This window comes from Phasianus colchicus, chromosome 4 (assembly GCF_987193195.1).
Source record: "Phasianus colchicus chromosome 4, bPhaCol1.hap1.1, whole genome shotgun sequence".
In the NCBI taxonomy this organism is placed as follows: domain Eukaryota; kingdom Metazoa; phylum Chordata; class Aves; order Galliformes; family Phasianidae; genus Phasianus; species Phasianus colchicus.
The window spans coordinates 69,128,353-69,145,669 of NC_143439.1; the positions used below are offsets into that span (position 1 = coordinate 69,128,353).

General features: G+C 38.1%; 1 long non-coding RNA gene across 1 annotated transcript; it reads right to left on the reverse strand.

The window, feature by feature from the left end:
* Nucleotides 1–893: 893 nt before the first annotated feature.
* Nucleotides 894–12,034, reverse strand: LOC116226001 (uncharacterized). Its single transcript, XR_004166192.2, has 3 exons — nucleotides 11,950–12,034; nucleotides 2,417–2,489; nucleotides 894–1,840 (listed from the first exon to the last, which is right to left on the reverse strand). It is a non-coding gene; the product is annotated as an uncharacterized LOC116226001 (long non-coding RNA).
* Nucleotides 12,035–17,317: the final 5,283 nt, after the last annotated feature.

Sequence of the window (17,317 nt, forward strand, 5' to 3'; positions counted from 1 at the left end):
GTTGACAGATGGACTTGAAGATCTTAGAAGCTTTTTCCAACCTTAATGAGTCTATGATTTCATGAATCTCACCTCATAAAACCTTGACTCTGCACTCCAAAGATGGAGAGGATCCTTAGACCAAAAGGATGCAAAGAAAATTAACTACTGTTTAAAAAATGCTCACAAGCACACAAAATGTTTGGATTAATGGAAAAAGAATAAGCAAGACAGATTTTGGAGTAACACTGCATTCATCAGGTGAAACTTAGCACCTATTGGGGTAGTTCTGATTCAGTCCTTTTCCTTCTATTCAATACTGCTTTACATCTGTGGGAATTTTCAAATGTCCACACTAATTATAACTGCCTCTATTTTTGGACACCAACTGCCTTTACAGGGCTGTGAATTTCTGCAGGCTTCACTGATTTCAACCAAATTTGTTGGCACTGAGTTACCTTGGGTAACTGGCAGCCTTGTATGTGGCTCATGGCATACAGAACGAAGAGATTTTTTTTCTAGATTATTTCAGATTTAATGATTCAGTCAAGGAAAGATGAGTGATGTTATAAAGGAGGAAAAAGAATCCAGGGTCCAAACTCCCTGCTTTAATCTCAGAGAAGTGTTTTTATGAAGTATTTCTAGCAACTTAGCCCATTTTCCATTTTATTTAGAAGAGAGGCAGCATATTTTCATCGCAAGAAGTAAAACTTTTCAAATGAAACAGCAGCCACGAATGCACATTCTTCCCTTCCCTAAATTCCCTTCATTTAAAGGGAGCCTTACATAACCTCACTTTCCTATACTACTGATATCAGACTTCATTCTTCAGTAATTACTGGATGTGTACACAGTCATTAAGCATTATTTTTTTTCATCTCTCTGAAGGATTGAAATCCCCGTGTCTAGCACAAGCAGTATCTTCTCCTTTGACTCACTTAAACTCAAAGCATTTTGCACTCAGAGCAAGTGCAGTAATTTAAACAAAGTGCTTTTTCCCAGCAAAAAATCTCAGAGTTGCTAGTAATGACAGGCTCAGAAATGTGTACTGTCTCAAGCACTTGCAATGGCAGTAGCTCACATTAGCATCCTGTGGTCAGTCACATCTGCCTGCATTTGCTCTCCAATTTATCCTTACATCACCTCCCCATGGGAGCCTACAGGCGACATCAGCTGCAAGTCACCCACCAGCAGCTGAAAGCTGCTCATCTCCATCAAAGCCTCCATCCCACTTAACCTCTGTTCAGAGAGCTAGAGAACGGGAAGCAATGACTCACAGTGTGAAAAATTGGTTTTTGGATACTTGTGCAAATGAATTTGAGTTTAAATTGATTTATTTGTGGTTTCCCTTCTTTACATTGTGTCAAGCTTTCTTCAGGTGAAATGCATCATTTCTGTCAGTTTTCTTCAGGCCAGATTTAGCTACTCTCACTCCCATTACAATATATGCTTTGTGACTGATTTTAGAGGATCAGCTTCCAGAATAAACACTTTTTGGTTCAAGGAAATGGGCAGAAAGACACCTGCACATGCTCACTCACTGAAGCCCTTCATCAATTCATCAGCAGACGGAAAGCCTCAGGGACTTTACCATAAGCCTCAGTGATGTCTCTGCCAGCTGCAGATTTTCCAACCTTAAACAGATTTGTAGCAATCAGCAGCTCCCAGTTTCCAGTGGGAAACAGCTAGATGTTCCTGGATCGTTGCTGATTTTTTTTTCCCCATCTGAAATCTCTTCTCCCCACTCAAAAAATGGCAGGGCAAAATCCAATGCAATTGAAAAACTGCCTTTCAGGCTCCCTAGAGTATGTCCAGTGTCCATCAGCCCCTTATCACAGCTGACCAGCATGGTGCACTTGCTCTGAAAAGCAAGATCAAAAGTAAAACAAACATTTAAAAAGAGATGATAGGTTATCTTGGACAGATGGACCATTCCTCTCCCCAAAAAATAATATCCCATAATGTCCATACAAGAGAAGCTTACATATTGTAGAAGCTTTTAGACTTGGTTTGTATTTTATTCCACTTTTTTTCCCCTTTGTGGATATAATGCCTTCATCAAAAATTGTTGGTTTTAACAAGTCTCTTATAAAAACAAAACAAAAGGCATGCCTATGAAAATTAGGGGCTTTTGTAGAATATCTCCCAAATGATTATGGAAGAGCATGCTTAGTTTTTATGTTATCCTTCTTCTGTGCAAAGTGTTAATGGGAGTATTATAATTATTCTGCCCATTATCCCTGCTGAAGTTGTTGAAACTGATCTGGTTTCTATCATTTTATTGGCTCTCAGTGTCCATTTGTTTCACACGTCTTATGCTGAAAGCAATGAATATCATATTAAACTCAGTGCTGTGATAGGTTCTCTGAGTCAGTGGTGAGACATTCTATCAGATTGTAATATAATGCTATACTGCTTTTGCCTAATTGTGTTTTACCTTCAGAAGGGTAAATGCTCTGATTTTCTTCATTTATTTATATACAGCAGGCTCAAGAAATGTCAACACTGCTCTGAAAATAGATATAAAAATAATGCCTCATATCAGAACAAGGCAAATCAGATTTCTCCCCAGAAAAGCATATACAAGAAATAAAGAGTAAATGAAGGCAATGACTATACACATATATTCCAAAAGCAGCTTCACTGCCACGCTTTGATATGAACATAATGACTTGTAACATTGCATAAGAGCAGGACAAATACAGAGGAGAAAAGTATTTCAAATATTCATGCAAATGAAAGACTGACCAGCTCGTTGCTGAGGTTTTGTTCAAGAACATTCAGGTGAACGCACTGACATTTCCACAACGAGGGCGGAAAACAAAAGGTTCCCAATTACTGTAAGCACGCCAGGATAGTCTCAATGGGACTGCTCTCACAAACATTTTGGAAAGCTCTCTTTTCAGCAAAATCACTATGCTAGTGGATTGCATCCTGTTGTGGCCGTGTCTCATTCGTGCACGTGATTAGATTTAGAGGATCAGTGAAAACTATTTTGGGACATGCAGATACTAGGCCTTTTTTGTACCAGGAGATGGTAAAAAGGGAGAACAGAAAGATATGCTATGGTAAACTGAGAATTATTACACAAAGAAGCACAGAATGGCTTAGAGTAGAAGGGATCTTATTAGTGTAGACACATGCCATACATGGATGGTTATAATCCTAAAGAGGTGGGTCACAGATAACCTACTATGTTTTCCTCAAGGAACATAAGTCTAGACATATAAAAATCTTCCTTAAAAAAAGTTAATTAAGTGTCAGACCAGGGAAGATGATGAATTCTTCATCTCTATACATTTTAGAGAAACGAGCAGATCTGTCTTTGGCAGTGAGAGCTTGAATTTGCTTTGTCTGTCTCTAGAGCATTGAGTTTAGCTCTGTAAGTGGAGATTATATAGCAAAATCCATATAACATTTTCCAGTTTTATAGGAGATGATGTAGAACTACAGAATCACAGAATCATTTGAGTTGGAAGGGACCCTTAAAGGCCATCTAGGCCAACTGCCCAGCAATGAACAAGGACACCCACAGCTCCATCAGGTGCTCAGAGCCCCATCCTGCCTGACCTTGAGGATCTGCAGGGATGTGGTATGTGGACACCTCTCTAGACCTGTTCCAATGCAGTGTTAAGTGAACCCAGAAGGGAGTGAGAGCTTAGCTTGCAAACTGAAGGAGGACTGACACTGTAACATGTCTCTTTTGAATATGCAGTACTGCTGTTGACTCTGAGTGCCTCATAGGGTAAATATTGCATGGAAGTCTTTTCTAATCTATTTTATACAGAGCAAGAACTGAGGCACTTACAAATTGTTGACTGTCAGCATAATTTTGTCCAGAAGGAAATTAGACAAAGATATGAATGTTGTTTGAAAAAAAAAAAAAGTGATATTTATCTTAATCACTTGATCAGGAAGGAAGATAAATATATCCCTTTGTGTTAGTGGGTTTAAGAATTTAAGGAAGTAGCCTCCTCTGATTATAACAGATTTGTTTGCTGTTTAACAAGATAGCTATTATTTACAGATTAGTGAATAAAAGTTATTATCTCTATCTATCAAATCATAGCCAGATAGGATAACACATAAGGCTCTCAATATCTGTCATTTCTCTAAGTACCTACAATAGTATTCATAATGATTTTTAAAAACGATTAAAAATCAAGACATCTAAAGCTATAAACTGACTAGCACTATTATCCCCTTCATCTTTCCTCCCTCTTCCTCTCATACAGCAAAAGGCAATGGCCAATGAATCCTACTAAGCCAGTGCTACAAGATGCTACATGTGTAAATAATGGCATGTCTGTTTTGTCACATTAATAAGCCAAGGGTCAGAGAAACATCTTCAGGATGCTAGAGATCTATAGGAAAAAGCAGCACAGTAGAAGTATAGCCTGTTATTTGGCTCATTTATTACTAATATGACAGCAGTTTTCCAGCCATCTTTCATGAAGGCAATCTATAACTTTGAAAGTGTCTTTACCAAGCAAAACCCTTCCTTCCTATTTAATTATGCTCTTCAATAATTTATGTCCTCTCTAATGTCTCATTGTACGCAGTCATGAGGTAACCATTGCTGTCAATAGCTGCTGCTGGCTGTGGGCATGGGATGCTCTCATGGTGACAGCTCAATTTTCCTGCTGACCTTTAGCTGAAAGACATTGCACAAGATGGATTTAAATTGATAGCAGAATTCAGAGAAGTAACATTTCACAGGAAAAAAAAAAAACCAGCAAAAACTTTTTTCCATTTTTAGATATCAACATATTTAGTAATCAACATATTTTCAACATCCTTATCAACAACTTAGTGGATTGAGGACACCCTCAGTGACCTTGCTAATGACACTAAGCTGAATGGTATAGTTGACATAATAGAAGATGTCTGATTTAGTGGTTGGTAATCCTGCCCCCAGCATAGGAGAGTTGGAACAAAGTGATCTTTGAGGTCCCTTCCATCCCAAACCATTTCATGATTCCATCACATGATTCTGTGAATAGGAAGGAAAAAGAATTCAGACCTTCCTGTGAAGCAAAGAAAAATGTAATGAACTGAGTACACCGTGCAAAACTCCTCCACAATCTGACCATTCTGAAGAGATGGATTAGATTCCTTGAGGTAGAAATTATTTCTTATTAAGCCTGTGTGAAACTACTGCATTGACTTCAATGCACGTGACTTTATTTGAATTAGTTTCTTGAATGGCTCCAGAAAATGTAAGTTTTTGAGACAGACAATTTGGATCTGTTTTCAGTTACGTAGATCACAAAATCATGAAAATGCTAACTCAACGCAATGAATACTAGAAAGTAGCATTTTACCTCCTGTTAGGGGCCATTTTCTCAACAAGGCACCATCTTTACAAACACCATGGTTGGAGGAGACCTCAGGAGATCTCCTGCTCTAAGCAAGGGAAGCTCTGAGATCAGCCTAGATTGCTCAGCGTTTTGCTAATTCATCTCTTGAAAGCCTTCAACAATGTATAGCTATATTCAAGGCTTTCTCTCCTGCATATACAAAGTGTTCAGACTTAAGTTGGTTTAGGTTTATGTTTTACCTTGCCTTTGTAATGAAATAACAGCATGCAGAAGACAAGTAATTGCAGTTTAGCTGATAAACAGAACTGCATTACTCACAATAACTTGACTACTTGTAATATTTCTGAACAATGTTAAACAGAGGAGATTGTTGACCCAGCTCAGAGCTTCTACAATAACATTAATTTTAATATTAACACCAGATATATTTAAATATAAAAAAATCATATTGGTGACAGTCACTGTCTGCAGAGAGGTGGGCTGTTTCAACTACTCAACTATTGAATGCATAAAAATACAACTCTATTTAATGCATATGGGAGTAGCTAGCTACAGAGATGAAGGAGTACATGTCAGATGGAAGAGATGACTATCAGTGTATTTCTAGACTGTGTACATTTTTAAGATGAAGAAGCATAGTATTACTGATGGCTGTTTGGTATATTTCTGAGAAATTGTCTTTTATGTGATAAAAAGAAGTTTCATCAGAACATTTTTTCTTGCAACAAACAAGATATCAATTTTCTTAGAAAAAGCATCAGGATGCAGGCAGAATTTCTTGCCAAACTGAAAAAGCATGGGAATAAGGGACAAAAGCACCATCAGCTATTCCAAAGTGCCATTAGTTCAGTGGAAATGAAACTCTACACATTACATCTTGTATTCCTAAGACAAGCAGGTACATCTTTGTGGTCCAGTTGCTGTACAGCACCAACACACACCACAGCTTTGTCTCCTCTCATCAAGGTTTTCATTGCTTCTTTCTAATTTTTCACAGTTAATATTGCTTTATCTTTACACAGAGAAGAGCCATTCTTCTTGCACACAATTTTGCAAAGAGAGAGAAACTGTTTCATGCCTTGCTTGGATTTTAACGGGTTGGTACCTTGGTTTTGATCCCATTGTTGTTCTCTGCCCATAAATCTTGTTTAGTCAATAGGATTTCTGCTGCCTGAAGGAATGCATGATCAACTGCACAGAGGAGCATAAAATAGATTTTTGTGCTTCAGATCCTTAAAACGTTTTTGTCAAGAAATAATTCCCAAAGCTGTATTTGGCTTGTATTTCTTTTCCTACATTGAATTTCTTTCATATGCTTTTTTGCATGCTGAAGGATATGAGCTTTGCACTCATTTGCAAAATCTCAGACTAATTTTTACCACACTTCTTATTCACTCATCTTATTTTGGCATGATGCTTTCTCCCACAATAATATTTTATACAGTGATGCCAATTCAGTTATCATTCATTCAGGTAGCTTATTTTAAAGCAATACAGCACAGAAATATAATACAGAATATTGATATAATCCAATTGTTGAGCAAAAACCTGAGAGTAATGCTGCATAGTAATAATATATAGTAAACTGTAGTGAAAATTCTTGCTTGTATGCTCTTCCACTGATGTACTTCTATATATGCTAGCTATGATACATCTCTGCACATGATAAATTCACAGAAGAAGTCTTTGGAATATGCTAGACAAATTGAATAATCCACTGTGGGAACACAAAAAAAAAGTTCTCAATGAATTTGAAACATTAACTAATCTACTTTTTCCCTACACATATCCTTATCTGCTTCTTGGCTGGCATCTCTTTGATGGGTCATGTTCCTTCTCTGGGTTGCCTGCTTCTAAGGTGCAAAGTAAATGACAGTTTAGGGTTTTTTGGTTTTTTTTTGAAAGCAATAAAGATCTTGAAGTACTTTATTTTGTAAGAATATATTGTATATATTAATTGCATAAAAATTCTGATTTCTGTCAGTTTGTCTTTTAGGCAATGGCCAAGTCCATAGTGCATACTCTACAAGAGCAAAACTTAACTTTCAAATCATATGTTTGTATTACTTCAACATTATCTAGAAAGTTTCCTAACCACTGATTTCATAATTGTGCTTTTTTTCCCCAATTACTTTCTAGAAATAGAAAGTTACTTATAAAGTAGAGTGACAACAATTGGGCACAGTGTTCAAGGTGAATATAGACCATGCACAGCCATGGCATTATAATGCTTCCAGCCTTATATCATAACCCTCTCTTAATACATTTTGACATTTTTTCATCTTGATCACTGCTGTGCACTGAGCAGATGTTTTCATGGAGTTGTCCTCAATAATAGCAAGTTCTTTTTCTTGAGTGATTACAGCTAATTTATAACTCAGCTATGTGTATGAGCAAGTGAATCATCCTTTCTCATGTGTATCACCTTGAAGTTATCTGCAGTGAATTTCATCTGTCATAAATGTTGTGCAGATAGTTGAGTCCAGGCATCTCCAAAGCCTTATTTAATCTTGCCTGATCTAAATTCTGTCTGATAAAACAATTTTCCTGGCAAAAAAAAAATTTCTTCTTCAGGCCTTATTCCAGATTATTAACAGAATTTATGGGTATTTGTTTCAGCTACTGCTGGGACTATGCAAGATATTTTTCAAGTTAGAAAGAAAGCAAGAGCTATCCTCCAAGGAGCTCTGCTATTAAATGTAGGTTTACAGCTGGAATATTTGGGATGATCACTATCTGCTTAACCAAGAAAAAATATACTATAATTTATTCTAAATTTTGGAAAATAAACTGTTCTCATTTACTTTTCAGGCAGCTCAGCATACAGAGCTTGCATCCCTACAAGCAACATAATTTCATGCTTGTTGTAGATACCTGTAACAATTGTCCTTCTGTAATGAAGTGTCAGTATCATGTCTGACCCCCCCCCCCCCCCTTTTTTTTTAGCCTTTCTACCAGTTTTTACCCCCAGGCAGAACCTTGCTCCATGACAGATCAGCTTCCTACAGAACTTCTTCTAAGGAATGCAGTTAAAGCTTTTTAATAAATAATGTTAACTGGATCTCCTTTAGCCAGTATTTTAACAAGATCCTCAGGCCAGCATTCAGCAGTCAATCCACATTTAGCAGAGTATTTCACCACAAACCAGAAATTAAACACATGCCACAGTGCTTTGCTTAAAAGAGATGAACTTAAGCACGTTTTCAGCTTTGCTGCATGCCAGGCTTATAGAGTAGATAAAGTAGAAACTGAAGCTTTCAAAGTAGTCTTTATTTTGTATATTGTTGCCTTAACCTCCCAGCATTCTTTTCTATTTATCACAACCATCTGCTATGTATAATACATCACTTGTAATCCTCCTGGGACATTGACTGCTTTTCTCAAGGCAGTGTCAGATAGGCAAGTAGCAAACACCCATCCCCACTTGGGTATTCTAGGTGATATGCTGGAGATCTCTATGTTACTGCTGCAATTATCTTAAGAGATCATAGCCTTTCCAGAACTCAACTCTGCTCTTTACTACTCTTTTTAACTATATTATCTTCATGGAATTGACCTAGTCACATCCTTGGCTATTCAGCTTGAGCTGAGAAGCATTCATTTTTCAATAGCTTAATCCCATTGAGATAAAGTCTCAATATCTCTGTTGTGCTTGTGTAAAATTCCTGATAGCCCACCGCTCACCTAAACATCATTCAGCTGTAGTTCTCTCTTCTTTCCCCATTTCACGCCATACTGATATCCTGCAAATTATTTCAATGTCTGGCAACACAGAAGATTGATGTAGATCAGGACTTTCAATTTCCCCCATCGTCAACTTGGCAATGATAACCAAACAGAATAACCTTTTAAAGCACTGAATGAAGAATAAATCTATAAAAATTTAATTAACCTCTGCAGAGTGTATTGAATCCTAACTGAGTTTAATCACAGTTTTTCTAAGTTAGAAATTTGGCGTATTTTTCACTCTTGCACTATAGTTTGTAGTGACCATATAAACAACCCAGTTGTCAAAAGTTAATAGAATCTGCTGGCTTAAGAATTTCCACCCATGGGTACAAGCAAAAAACTTTCCCGGTACAATTATTGCTTATACATATTTTTCTAAAATACAGACAACTAAGAAAGAAGAAAAACAAAAAAAGGTGGCATGAATCAATGCATGGAAACAAAAGAGCAACATATATTTTCTTCTGACTGAGCTCAAAATGGCTTGTGCTCTTTTGCTCCCACAGATGTCACTGTGAGTTATATCAGTTCATGCTGAAAGTGAGTTGGTCTGGATTGATCCATCTCCTCACTGTATCTCAAGAGGAAAAAGTTAAATACTTTTAGTCCAGATTTAAACTTCTACAAAAGCTACCCTTGTTATTTACACTTTTTATGGCTGTCACATCTCCATCTCAACATCACTGATCAGGAGTCCATTGAGGAAGGTAATTTATGGAAATGGTGGGTGGATGGAAACTGATGTTTTGGCATTGAGAGATTAGCTCTGAAAATAAAAGGAGACAACTGAGTCAGAGGGAAGTACAAGAAAGGAATGAAAATGGATCTGAATAAAAGGCAGAGGAGCAATTGTGTCCACAGAGATATAAATAAATAGCAGGGGAGGTCTGGAGGAAAGACAAAGAAACCTGCCTTAATTATTTTGAGTTTGGCTTGACAGCAGAAGAACTGAGAGGCCAAGATGTTAACATGAACAGAAAGAGTCAATCTTAAAAGATCGAATTATGATTCATCTGCATAGTAATGAATGTCTAAAGTTGTGTGAATATGTTTCTAACTTGCAAGAAAGTTAGAAGCAGTAACAGAAAACTAAATACAAAGTGTTTGTAATGGAGTCTCTTGTTTATTTTTATTATTATCATTTTTATCACATAGGTCTCACTCCTATAACTCACCTGTCTTCTTTGGAATTCACTGTTCATGGAAAGGCACTAAAATCTGTAGCCCTACTCAAGAGAAGTTTATCTCTGTGTTACATGATAATTTTGACTGTACAGGGCGTAGAGGAAGTTAGCAATGACTTCTGAGCAATATCTTGTTTGGGACAACTGGATGAAACAGCCCAAGAAAATGTCAGTGTTGTCCTTTTGGCACATCTCTGCTGCCTTTGGATGCCTGTGGTGGAGTCACTGTCCCTGGAGACGTTCAAGAACCATAGAGATGTGGCACTGAGGGACACGGTCAGTGGGCATGGGTACCTCAGAAATCTTCCTAAGTTTAATGGTTCTATGATTCTTCCCGAGGATTGATGTTTAATTTTATCAGAATAGAATGAACTTGTAGGATTTACTTCCCCTTGCTTGCAGCTAAATCCTTGTCCAAGTTTATTTCTTCTCTTCTAGAAGCACACAAGATAAAGTGTAGCTTGCCGCAAAATGCTGACATAAGATCTGATACAACAAGATCTCATGCTTTGTAGCAGTCTCATGAAGCCACAGGATCAATTCAAAGGGCAAGTAATCCTAATGCAAATATTACAACTTCCACCAACTGCCTGTAGTACATCAATCTCTGATTCTCCCTTCCTCCTGCACCAATCAAAGAACCACTGGGTTAAAAGGGAGCTCAGATGAGTGTCCATCCATTTTCCTGTCATTGTACCAGCCAAATTCCTGACTTTATACAAAAAGGAGGATTTGACAAACAAAATTTTAAGCAAAAGAGCAATGTAAGAACAACAGAAGGTTTGGTTCAATCAGTGTTATTCAGGCTCATCATTTTAAGGCAAAAATAAGGCATTTTTCCATTGGAAAAGAAAAGGGGAGCATAATTTTTCTCTCTCCCCCCAGGACTCAGAGAACACAATATTTGGAGGTGGTTTGAGAGGACAATCTCTCCAGTGAAAGGGTGGCCCAGAGTTTCTGCATCTGTAACCCACCTTTCTCAGCTTTTTTTTTTCCCCCTCCCTTCTCTTTCTAGCTGTCCCTGTTAAGATATTTTTATCTCTCTATCAATTTTCTTCCTTTTTTTTTTTTTTAATAGTCTAAGGAGTAAAGCAAGGAAATACAAAAGCTCTCCTACTTGGCCCCTTCCCCCCCCCATTTCCACTATTGGACTAATTTTTTTTTAATAAATGCAGCTTTTTGACTGAGATAAATCAATCAAGTATTTTCTTCTTCTTTAAAGAAAACAATATTTTACATTCACAAGTTCCCCTGTTATCTCCAACACTTAAAACATAGGCTCAGAATAACTAAAAGAACACATGAATCTCTAAGGTAAATACCATGACCAAAAGGTTTATTTTTTTTCCACACTGTGATTCTTTTCAATATAGGTGAGCAGTAAGTTAAGTAAGATAGTACAATATCCTTATAAATCTAACCATCTTTCTGCCAAAATAGCAGATACTTGTCTATTGCTTTTATTTTCTCCTCTATATTCTCATATTTTCCTGAAGATATAGAGACTTAATAAAAGAAACACAGCCTCCTCATACTCAAATTAGTGCAATTATAAAAGATAAAATCAAAACAAACCCTCCAGAACTTGCTTTGCCAGAAAGGCTGAAGAAATGTACGCAAGAAACATTTGATGCTGTTTTAAGTGTAGAGAAAGGCAATGGCAGAGAACCAGTCCTAAATGATCCAAAAAAGGGATGAGAGTCACAAGTCAGCTAAAGAAATAAAGATTTGCTTACCTGTCATAAGAATCAGAGACCACAAAATACTCCAGTAGGGATCTCCAGATAAAAAACCATCCCTTGAGGCAGCCAGCCCTTAAATGAGGCTTAGAGAGGGATGGAACCAGGTTCCACCCCCTTCTGGTCATATAGATGAATTGTTTACACCTGTGCTCCCAGGGCTGGTTGTATCCCTTCACCAGGTGCTCAATCATTGGTTCAAGCTGTGACTTAGCAATTTCCATACAACTAAAGGGCCTGTTTTAGTGGGCAATATTGGTGGTAGGTGGATGGTTGGACTGGATGAGTTTGGAGGTCATTTCCAACTGTGATGCTAAGAACAAATGTGACAAATGTTATGCTGATCAGCATGGTACTGAAAAGTGTTCACATATTAGGAAATCATTTCAATGATGACATCTATAAAATAAAATAAAAGTGCTCTTGGTCAAGTCCTAATAGTTCAAGATTACTTGTGAAAAAACATTAACTTTTTTTTCCCATTCTAACTTCAATATATTTATCTCTAGATTTTCTGTTTTCATCCTTTTCATCCTCCACTCAAAAAAGGAAACTTTTCAATGCTGAAATACCATTATTCAAATCATCAGCTGGCAAAAATCAGCCAGGCTTCATTATAGATCTATTTGCACCACCTGAGATTCTGACCAGAGGTATTTTCCTGCCTGTGGGGAGGAAATGAAGCGAGTTTGAAAGCTAGAGAGCCCTAAAATCGTGCAAATAATACGTTCATAGAATAGATTGAGTTGGAATGGACCCCCAAGAATCACTGAGGTCCTCAAAGACCACCCACATCTACACTCTATATCTGAACATTGTCCAAATGCTCTGTCTGAGCTCTGGCAGCTCAGGGCTGTGCCCACTGCCCTGGGTAGCCTATTCCATGCCCACCATCCTCTGTGGCAGATCCATTTCCTAACACCCACCTGACCCTCCCCATGTCCAGGAAAAAAAGGTGTGCTATATGTTCCTATAGACAATACTTCTTGAGTTTTGAACAGCTTTATAACACGTGGAAGAGTGAAGCAGGACTGCTCACACTTGTAGAAATGTGCTTTGGTTACTGCTAATTTATCTATAAATGAAAAAGTAGTTAGTGGAAATATGAGCAGATGTTTGAAAAGCTTTTAATGCAAAATATTATAAAACAATGCTTTCCATAATTGGAGCACAGTTGTAGGTTAGGATGTAGGTGTAAATGCTGCACCTGTTATGGAGCTGAAAATCTTCATTTTTCAATGGCAAAATTTCCCTCATTGCTTATGGATTCAGTGAATCATAAAAAATCAGATTTTCAACTTGAATAGAAACACTATTGTTCATTCTGCATCCAACTGAGAGCACCCTAAGCTCAAGGAAGAAAAATACCATGTTGAGACAAAGAGCAGAAAAATCCCCAGAAGATTTACATGTTTATATTTAAAATAAAACATTGATTGCTTGAAGCTATTCAGGGATTTTTAAGTTGGAAGGAACTCAGAGAGGGGAATAGACTAAAGGATACAGTGCAGGTGGGGAAAGCATAAAAATGCAATTTATCACCTGCTTATGAAGATTATTACATAAATTTCAACACCAGGTGGGTTTTTAAATGAGATGTGCATATACTCCTCCAAGTTTCTTGCAAAATATCATCAGCCTTCACAGTAGTTTAGCACTGGATGCAAGTGCATTAGAAAGATGCAGGCACTTATCAGTACATAAAATATATATACTCACATTCTGCAGTAATGGTCATTACCATGGGCTATAGGGCAAATAGGTTTCAATTGGTCTTCTGAAGTTCTATTTTAGATACTGCCAGAAAATTACAAATGTTCTATCTAGTTGCAGGGAGAACTTGGGAAAGGAAAACCTATTATCCAAATGTGCGTTTAGCTCAGGAAAGGCACTGAGTACCAACACTTGTGAGCAATGCCATGAGATTAGCTCATTGCAGGTTGTCAAGGTCTTGTCAATTTATAACGTTTAATTATATAGATCTTATGTTATAATTATACCTCATTAGTAGCTTTGGTTGTCCTGTTGTCAAGGCATTTTAGTGATTCCCATTTCTAGATAAAATGTACCCAAATACAAACAGCCTATTAAGATGATTATCTTTGCTAGTAGAAAACAATCTAGCTCAAATCATTTTTAAAAGGGCTGCTAATTATTCTTTTCTGCTTACTTTAACACGACTTCATTATATATATACTTTTTTTTCTGAGAGTAAAGATATTTTCAATCCTGCCTCTTATCCAAAAAAAGGGAGAAGCTGGAGGGTAAAGGAGTGGGAATCGATGTCACTGTTCTGTGCCCTTTGAGAGAATAAAGTTATAACAGTTATCTATCACTCTGCAACTCCAAGTAGGAGAAACAGTCATTACTAAGAACAAGAATTTCCACAGCTGGTGGTAGGTATGAAGTACAAGGGCTCCTCTGAAGGTAATGCCTTCTGCTTCATTCTGTTGGCCAGTGATGTGAGATGCAGATGTTGGTGAGATGGCAGTACAGGTTGAACCTTCCCACCAATATCCCATTACATTTTGTTGCTGTGTGACAGATGGCAGCAGAGGGGCAGTCTGATAGCATAGCATCTGACACAGAAGTGTGCATGAAGAAAAGGTGTGTCTTTGTATTCCTCCATGCAGGAAAAAAGGCCATTGACATCCACTGGCACTTAATGAATGTTTATAGAGATCAAATATTGAATGTCAGCACAGTGAGACAGTGGGTTGTGAAATACTGTGAAGCAGAGGGTCACCTCTGCAGGAGCAGATATTTGCAAGCATGGCATGCAGGCTCTGTCATGACTGGTGAAAATGTAAGCTAATGGTCATGACTATGTCAAAAAAGAGTGTTTTTTAGCTGAGAATTAGCTCTATCAAATCAAACAGTGTTATTATGCTCTTTGTATCTGCTGAAGTTTCTATGGAAATAAATAGAAGGCATTACTTTCGGAGCAAGCTACATTGCTGTCAGCTGGCTTTCATTACTAAGAATGAGATTCGTTTCCTAAATAAAATTAATTCAATTGCCTGTATGTTGTAACTTTTCCTTTGTTCATTTTAAAATCAAAGTCAGATCTTGAGGATGAATTCATAGAACCGTAGAATATCTCAAATTGAAATGGCCCCATAAGGATCACTGACTCCAGCTCCTGGCTCCACACAGGACCACCCCAAATCCAAACCTTGTGTCTGAGAGTGTTTACAAATGTTTCTTGAATTCCAGCAGCTTGGGGCTTTGACCACTGCCCTAAGGAGCCTGTTCCATGCCCACCACCCTCTCAGTGAAGAAGATTTTCCTGGTAACATCCTCTAAATTCCCTGAATGTAGATATCAAAGGCATAGAAACCATAAATGTATCAGCACGATTTGGAGCTACATTAAAGCATACAGAGCCACAGAAACAATGAAGAATAGAATGGCTTGGGTTGGAAGGGATCTCAAAGATCATCCAGCTCCAATCCCCACGCTGTGGGCAGGGTTGCCAGCCACTAAATCAGACACTTCCCTGAACTCCATCCAGTATGACCATGAACAACTCAATGGATGGAACATCCACAACTTCTATGGGCATCTAGTGTTTCATCTCTGGATGCCCTTCAGCTCTAGAGCAACTCCTGATTAATGGGGGCCTAAGCATTAGGCGTCTCTTCCGAACCCAGGTTACCACAGGGTAGCACTTGTGCCCAAGGAGTTTGTGTGCTTCTCTGTCCTCCTTGTAACAGCAGGGATGCAAAACAAGAGTCTCAGTTACCAGCATTATGGGATGTGATTGAGTAGGGCAAGCTTCCAGGAAGGAGGAAAGCAGCAGAAAACAGTGGGATAAAGCAGAGGGCATCATGGGCCTGCTCTACCAACATGCAGCCACTACTTATGGTACAATCTCCTATTAAATAATGATGACTCACTCTCCAGACAGTAATTTATTTATATGCCTGCTTTAATGTTTTGCAAATCACTGCTTAAAAAATGCCCAGCTGGAAGACAGGAAGGCTTGGGAGACAGAGAATCAATTTGATAGAGAATCATATTAAATAAAAATGACATGAAATTTGACAGCAAGTGCTCACAGTTGAAAATAAAAATATAATCATCCCCAAAGCAGAAATGCAGCCTCATTGCTGGGATTGGTTGTTATAGCTTGAGAGACCAAGTTTTTACTGTAACTAGTAGAACAGCAACAAAAAAGACATGAAGAAGAAAAGAGGCATTATTTATACTCAGTTACAGCATTTCTTCCACTGAAACATCCTATGAGCTTACAGTTTTTCAAGCCAGAAAAGAATACTGTCTTGAAAAGCTTGCAGTTTTTAAAGTCAGAAGGGAGTAACATAGTCTGACCTTTGAAAAATATGCTATACTTTGTAAGGGAAAACCAAGAGAACCAGTAAGAGAACGAGGAAACTTTTAAAGTGCTATCAATGTCAAAGAATTATGTAAGCTCTTGGATTGGAAATTAGCACATAGACCACAGAGGGGGCTTCTGTGCATGCCAGAGTGGGTATGACATTCTGGATTTGGTACCTGGATTGGAAACAAGATAAGGACAAGTGGATGAGATAAGTGTAAGATACCTATTTGATTTCTAGGCCACATTTCTGCCACTGAGGATTTGCCTTGCCCTTGGGTGCACAGAGGGGGATGCCTGCCTCTGTGGAATATATTCAGCTTCACAGCTATTAACTGCTTTGTGAAGGGCCGAAGTTTCCAAGGGACTTCAGGTGGGGGATTCCAAGCCAATGGGGCTGAGGATCAGCATATTACAGGCATTTGTGAAAATTTCTTCTAATTGCAATGAATTTGAAAACATTTCAGCTGATGTCCTCAGTCACTGCCCCAGGGTGTTCCCTCATTCCTTTCATGCCCATGACTTGATGAAAGTTAACGACAGTAGTTGGGTAGTTTAAAACGTGTCAGCTGCTCTTGGCATTTTCTCTTTGATTCCTGTTAACTGCAATACATATTGCTTCTATTGACACTATTTCCATCTCCATCCACCCGTCTTACTCTGAGCCTAGAAGCACAACCTGCAATCTGTCTCTGTTTGAAACTGGTGCTTGAAACAGAGACAGGATTGTTTGCAGGAAAATAAGAACTTGGCCAACAAAAGCCAAACTCTTCTCATAAACTAAATCAGGGTTGCTCCAATGATGTGGTTAAACTACAGTGTTGCCTACTGTCCCTCCATAGAAGGTGCCAGATGTTTCATTGCAGATCTAAAGGTAACCAAGGTCATGATGGTGCAGACAATCCCTTTCTCCTCTGTGCAAGCTCTTAGCTGCCTGGATACGAGCCAGCTCCTGTCAGAAAATCATAAAGCCCCATAAGTCTAACACAGTTAGCCTTCTCCAGAACTGCTAATGCTCTAATGTGA